Source organism: Rattus norvegicus, chromosome 3 (genome assembly GCF_021556685.1).
Source record: "Rattus norvegicus strain SHRSP/BbbUtx chromosome 3, alternate assembly SHRSP_T2T, whole genome shotgun sequence".
NCBI classification, from domain to species: domain Eukaryota; kingdom Metazoa; phylum Chordata; class Mammalia; order Rodentia; family Muridae; genus Rattus; species Rattus norvegicus.
The window spans coordinates 70,497,290-70,504,998 of NC_141536.1; the positions used below are offsets into that span (position 1 = coordinate 70,497,290).

The 7,709-nt window shown below is 39.6% G+C and overlaps 1 pseudogene; it reads left to right on the forward strand.

Annotated features, from left to right (window-relative positions):
- Positions 1 to 869: 869 nt before the first annotated feature.
- Positions 870 to 1,578, forward strand: LOC148006498 (small ribosomal subunit protein uS5 pseudogene; annotated as a pseudogene).
- Positions 1,579 to 7,709: the final 6,131 nt, after the last annotated feature.

The following is a 7,709-nucleotide window of genomic DNA, read 5'->3' on the forward strand; positions in this document are numbered from 1 at the left end:
ACCCTGCCCTCTCTCACTCCCTCTTCCCACACCATTCCACTCTTCACCTGCTCTTTACCCACTTCCCTCTTTCCACCAACCTACACTGAATTGCACATCCCCTCTTTAGTACCTCTGTGTGTGTGTGTGTGTGTGTGTGTGTGAGAGAGAGAGAGAGAGAGAGAGAGAGAGAGAGTGTCTGTGTATGTGTGTGTGTCTTGTAACATGGTTATTCTGCTCTTTATGTTAATGTCCAATTATAAGTGACTACATACTATGTTTTTGGCTCTGGATTACCTCACCAAGGACCTTACTCTCAAGTTCCATCTATTAGACTGCAACATTTTTAATAACTGAATAGTATTCTATTGTGTCGATATACCACATGTTTTTAGCTATTCTTCAGTCGAGGGTCATCTAGGTTTTTTCCAGTTTCTGGCTATTACGAATAAAGTTGCTATGAACATACTTCAGCAAGCGTTCCTGGGGTAAAAGGGAGCATCTTTTGGGTTTATGGCCAGGATGGCTGGTCTCGAGGTAGAGCTATTTCCAATTTCCTGAGAAACAGCAAAATCGATTTTCAAAGTGGTTGTACAAGTTTGCACTCCCACCAGCAATGGAGAAGCATATACTCTCACTTGATTTTTTTTTTTAAATTTATGGACCATTGGAACTAGAGCTAATTTACCTCAGATTAGTATCTCTCCCGATGGCTCTTTGCCCACACTCCCAGCAACTGCCCCTGGTAGTAACTACCAACTACCCAGTAAAATCAAGACTCAATGCACTGTAACCCAACCCAACAATCAGGTTTATATGTCGGTCGAGGCCGCAGGGCTCCCGGAGGTAAAGCTGAAGACAAGAAGTGGATCCCCGTCACCAAGCTGGGCCGCCTGGTTAAGGACATGAAGACCAAGTCCTTGGAGGAGATCTACCTGTTCTCCCTGCCCATTAAGGAGTCTGAGATTATTGACTTTTTCCTGGGTGCATCTCTAAAGGATGAGGTTCTGAAAATCATGCCAGTGCAGAAGCAGACTGGGGGTGGCCAGCGGACCAGGTTCAAGGTCTTTGTCGCTATTGGGGACTACAATGGCCACGTTGGTCTTGGTGTTAAGTGCTCCAAGGAGGTAGCCACTGCCATCCGAGGGGCCATCATCCTGGCCAAGCTTTCGATCGTCCCAGTGCGGAGAGGCTACTGGGGGAACAAGATTGGCAAGCCCCACACTGTGCCATGCAAGGTGACAGGCCGCTGTGGCTCTGTGCTGGTGCGTCTCATCCCCGCCCCCAGAGGCACTGGCATTGTCTCTGCTCCTGTGCCCAAGAAGCTACTGATGATAGCTGGTATAGATGACTGCTACACTTCAGCCAGTGTCTGCACTGCCACCCTGGGCAACTTTGCCAAGGCCACCTTTGAAGCCATCTCCAAGACCTACAGCTACCTGACCCCTGACCTCTGGAAAGAGACTGCGTTCACCAAGTCTCCTTATCAGGAATTCACTGACCATCTTGTGAAAACCCACACCAGAGTCTCTGTTCAGAGGACCCAGGCTCCAGCTGTGGCTACCACATAAGGGTTTTCATACAAGAAAAATAAATGAATTAAATCTGTTAAAAAAATATAAAGATATAAACTGCCCACCTAGACAAGATAAAATTGACCTAGTCCACCTGGATCTGGATTATCCTACTCTGTCATCTCTGGGGTTGCCAGAGTCCTTGGCAAGGAGCTGTGATAGGCCAGCCACAGCTGGACTTGTAGAACCATGATTTACCAGGTAGCTGGAATGACAGAGTTCATGGCTAGCAGAGATCTGATGTGAGAGATGCTAACCTGAGATAAATTAGCACTAGTTCCAATGGCCCATTGGAGCTGGAACCTCAACCACCAGTGTACTTGCAGGAACCAGTTCCACCACTTTTTTTTACGGCAAGAGCACCCACTTTTTAAATTGGGTTATTTGGATTATTAGTGGTTAATTTCTTGGGTTTTTAAAAATAAATATTGTAGTCTTTGGGTAGTGGTTTAGTCCCCGGGAGCTCTGGTTGGTTGGCATTGTTGTTCTTATAGGGTTTTGAGCCCCTTCAGCTCCTTCAAACCTTTCTCTAATCCCTCCAACTGAGACCCCTTTCTCATTCAATGGTTTGCTGCTAGCATTTGCCTCTGTATTTGCCACAGTCTGGCTGAGCCTTTCAGGAGACAGCTATATTAGGCTCCTGTCAGCATGCACTTCTTGGCTTCATCAATATTGTTTAGTTTTGTTGACTATATATATGGGCTGGATCCCCAGGTGGGGCAGGCTCTTCAGTCTCTGCTCTAAACTTTGTCTCTAAACTCCCTCCTGTGAATATTTTTGTTCCCTCTTTTAAGAAGGACTGAAGAAACAGCAATTTGGTTGTTCTTCTTCTTGAGCTTCATGTGATCTGTGGATTGTATCTAGGGTAAATAGAGTTTATGGGCTTATCAGTGAGTGCATACCATGTGTGTTTTTTTTTTTTGTGATTGGGTTACCTCACTCAGGATGATATTTTCTAGTACCATCCATTTGTTTATGAGTTTCATGATGTTATTGTTTTTGATAGCTGAGTAGTACTCCATTGTGTAGCTACACCTGGACAGACCCATGGCTCCAGCTGCCTGTATAGCAGAGGATGTACATGTTGGGCACCAATGGAAGAAAAAGTCCTTGGTCCTGCCAAGACTGGAAACCACACCCCCTCCAGTGTAGGGGAATGCCAGGGTACAGAGGCAGGAAGTGGGGTTGGTTGGGGAGGGTGAACACCCTTATAGAAGGGGAGGTAGATGGGATAGCGGGCTTATGAATGGGAAACTAGGAAAGGGAATAAAATTTGAAATGTAAATAAAAATATCCAATAAAATTGTTTTAAGTAATAAAAATTAATAGAAAAAATAAAAATATATTTTGGATATAAGCCTTACATCAAATGTAGAGTTGATAAAGATCCTTTGCCAATCTGTACACTACCATTCTGTCCTATTGCTTGTGCCCTAACAGAAGCTTTTCAGTTTCATGAGATACCATTTATCAAAGTTGATCTTAGAGCCTTAGCCACTGGTGTTCTTTTGAGGAAGTTGTCTCCTGTACCAAAGAGTTCAAGGATGTTCACCACTTTCTCTTCTATTAGATTTAGTGTATCTTTTTTTTTTTTTTTTAATACTGAGGTATTTGTACCAATTGGGCATGAGTTTTGTGCAGGGTAATAGATATAGATCTACTTGTTTATTCCACTTGCTGACATCCAATTAGACTACAACCATTTGTAGAAGATGCTTTCTTCTTTTCATTGTGTGGTTTTGCTTTCTTTGTCAAAGTCAAGTGTCAGTAGGCATATGGGTTTATTTCAGGATATTACCATGACCAATCTCTTTGCCTATACCAATTCCATGTAGTTTTTTTTTTTCTTATTACTATTGCTCTATGGTACAGCTTGAGAATGAAGATGGTAATACTTCCTGGAATTCCTTTACTATTCAGGATGTTTTGGGCTATCCTGAGTTTTTGTTTGTTCCATATGAAGTTGAGAATTGCTCTTTTAAGGTCTGTAAAGAATTTTGTTGGAATTTTGATGAGAGTAGCATGAATCTGTAGATTGCTTTTGGTAAGATGGTCATTTTCAGTATGTTAATCCTACTGGTCCATGAACATGAAAGATCTTTTCCTCTTCTTATCATCTTCAATTTCATTCTTTAGCGACTTGAAGTTATTGTCATTCTCTCACTTGCTTGGTTAGAGTTACACCAATATATTTAATATTATTCATGGCAATATCAAAAGGTATTATTTCCTGAATTTCTCTCTCAGCCTGGTTAGTATTCATGTAAATAAGGGCTATTGATTTTTGGGGGGAATAATTTTGTATCCAGTCACTTTACTGAAAGTGTTTATTAGCTGTAGAAATTCTTTGATAACTTTTGGGAATGCTTATGTATATTATGTCATCATTCACAAAAAGCTGTACTTCTTTCTTTCCAATTTGTCTTCAGTTGATCACCTTTCCTTGGCTCATTGCTCTAGCTAGAAATTCAAGTACTGTATTTAATTGATAGTGGGATAGTAGGCAGACTTGACTTGTTCATGACTTTAGTGAAATTGCTTTATGTTTCCCTCCATTTAACTTGATGTTGCCTATTGACTTGCTGCATATTGCTATGATGTTTTTGTTTGCACCTTGTATCCTTGATTCCTCCAAGACTTTTCACAGGAATGGGTATTAGGGTTTTTAAAGGTTATATACATATACAGCATCTAATTAGATGATTATATTACTTTTTTAACCTCAGTATTTTTGTATGGTGGATTATACTGGTGGATATGTATGTATTGAACCATCTCTACATCACTTGGATGAAGCCTACAAGATCATGATGGATGATGTTTCTGATGTGTTCCTGGAGTTGGTTTGTGAGTATTTTACTGAGTATTTTTACATTAGTATTCATAAGAGTAATTGTTCTGAAATTCTAGTTCTTTTTGAGGCTTTGTTTGGATTAGTAGATTAGGTATCACGGTGACTGTAGCCTCTTAGAAGGGGTTGGGTAGTTAGTGTTACTTCTGTTTATATTTTGTGGAATAGACTGAGGACTACTGGTATTTTAGCTTTTCTTTAAAAGTCTGGTAGAATTCTGCTCTAAAACCATCTAGTCCTAAGTATTTTTCTGGTTGGGTAACTTTTAATGACTGTTTATATTTCCTTTTCTTAATGATGCTTTTGATGTGTTCCTAGATTCATTTTGGGAGTATTTTATTCAGTATTTTTACATCAATGTTCATCAGAAAAATCATTATGAAGTTCATTTTTTTCTTGTTTTTTGTTAGTTTTATCTGTTGGATATTTTATGTATTTGCATTTCAAATGTTATCCTCTTTCCCCCTCTCCCATAACCCCTCCTCCTTCCCCCTGCTTCCATGAAGATGCTCCCACTACCACCTACCCACTACTACGCATTCCCTCCTACCTCAACACTCTAAAATTCCCTACACTGGTGAAACAAGTTGGCCTTCACAGGACCAAGGGCTTCTTCTCCTATTGATGCTAGATAATGCCATACTCTGCTACATATGCAGCTGGAGGCATGTGTCCCATCATGTGCACTCATTGGTTGGTAGTTTAGTCTCTGGGAGCTCTGGTGGGGTCTGGTTGGTTGATATATTTTGTTCTTCCTATGGTGTTACAAACCCCTTCAGATCCTTCAGCCTTTTCTCTCACTCCTCCATTGGGGTCCCCATGTTCAGTCTAATGGTTAGCTGCAAGCATCCTCATCTATATTAGTAGGTCTCTTGCAGAACCTCTTAGGAGACATCCATATGAGGTTCCTGTCAGCAAGCACTTCTTGGCATAGCAATACTGACTGGGTTTGGTGGCTGCATATGGGATAGAGTAGCAGGTGGGGCAGTCTCTGGATGACCTCATCTTCAGTCCCTGCTCCACTCTTTGTACCTGTATTTCCTCCCATGAATATTTTGTTCACCCTTCTAAAAAGGAATAAAGCATCCATATTTTGGTCTTCCTTCTTCTTGAGTTTCAAATGGTCTGTAAATTTTTTCTTAGGTATTCCAAGCTTTCGGGCTAATATTCACTTACCAGTGAGTGCATACCATGTGTGTTCTTTTGTGACTGGGTTACCTAACTAAGGATAATATTTTCTACTTCCATCCATTTGCCTAAGAGTTCTGTAAGTCAAGTACACTATCAATAGGACAAAATGGCCACCAACAGATTGGGAAAAGATCTTTACCAATTCTACATCCAATAGAGAGCAAATATCTAATATGTACAAAGAAATTAAGAAGTTAGACTCCAGAGAATCAAATAATCCTATTAAAAATGGGGTACAAATACAAACAAAGAATTCTCAAGTGAGAAATACCAAATGGCTGAGAAGCACCTAAATAAATGCTCAATATCCCTAGTCATCAGGAAAATGCAAATCAGAATAACTCTAAGATTCTACCTTACACCAGTCAGAATAGCTAAGATCAAAAACTCAGGTGAGAGCAGATGCTGGCAAGGTGGAGAAATAGCAAAACTCTTGCATTGTTGATGAGATTGTAAGCTGTTACAACCACTCTGAAAATTACCCTGGTGTTTCTCCGAAAATTGAACATAATCGTACCAGAGGACCCAGATATACCACTCCTGGGCATATGTCCAAATGATGCTCCAACATATAATGGAACATATGCTCTGCCATGTTCATAACAGCCTTATTTATAATAGCCAGAAGCTGAAAAGAAGCCACATGTCCTTCAACAGAGAAATGGATACGGAAAATGTGATACATTTTCACAATGGAGTACTACTCAGCTATTAAAAACAATGCTTCTATTTTCTTAAGGGTTAGAGGGGTGTTTAAATACTTGGGCTCCTCTCAGTTTATCTTTGGTAACTGGTATCAGTCTAGAAAACAACAATCTAATTAAGATTTTCCAATTTTTCTGAAGTACAGGCTTTTGAAGTAGGATCTAATGATTCTTCATTTTCTGTTGCTATGTCTCACTTTTCATTTCTAATTTTGTTTAGTTGGATACTGTCTCTCTGTCTTTTAGTTATTTTGCCTAAAGTTTTGTTTATCTTGTTGATTTCTTTAAAAAAAAACCACCCAGCTTTTGTTTCACTGATTCTTTGTACTGTTTTCTTTGTGTCTAATTGATTTATTTTCTGCTCAGATTTTGATTATTTCCTTCCTTCTACTCCTCTTGAGTGTGTTTGCTTCTTGTTTTTATTCCTAGAGCTTTCATATGTACTTTTAAATTGATTGTATGCGAACTTTATAATTTCTTTATGGAGACAATTATTGTTATAATCTTTCCTCCTAGCACTACTTTCATTGTGTCCCATAATTTTGGCATGCTATGCCTTTATTTTCATTGAATTCTAGAAAGTGTTTAATTACTTATTTTCTTTTTTACCTGACCCAGAGTGTTGTTAGAATTTTTTCCGTTTCCATGAATGTGTCACTTCACGATTTTTCTGTTGTTTTTGAAGTTCACCTTTAATCCATGATGGTGTGATAAGATACACTGCGCCATTTCAAATTTCTTCTATCTGTTGGTGCTTGGTTTGTGACTATGTGCTCAATTTTGGAGAAGCTGCTGAGGAGAAGGTATATTTTCTTGTGTTTAGGTGAAATGTTCTGCAGATATCTGTTAGGTCCATTTGGTTCATTATGTCAGTTAGTTTTCTTATTTCTTTGTTTAGTTTTTGTCTTGATGAACTGTTTTCGATTGTTGAGAATGGGGTGTTGAAGTCACCCACTACTATTTTGTGGGTTTTTATGTATGATTTAAGCTTTAACAATGTTTCCTTTACAAATGTGGGTGCACTTTTAAATGGGACATAGATGTTCAGAATTGAGATATCATCTTGACAAATTTTGCCTTTAGTCAGGTGTCTTAGTTAGGGTTTTACTGCTGTGAACAGACACCATGACCAAGGCAACTCTTAAAAGGAAAACATTTCATTGGAGCTGGCTTACAGGTTCAGAGTTCATCATCAAGGCAGGGACATGGCAGAATCCAGGTAGGCATGGTGCAGGCAGACCTCAGAGTTCTATGTCTTCATCTGAAGGCCGTTAGTAGAATACTCACTTCCACAAAACTAGGAATAGGGTCTTAAAGCCCATACCCACAGTGACACACCTATTCCAACAAGGCCACACCTCCAAATAGTGCCACTCCCTGTGCCAAGCATATATTATCACAGTATGAATT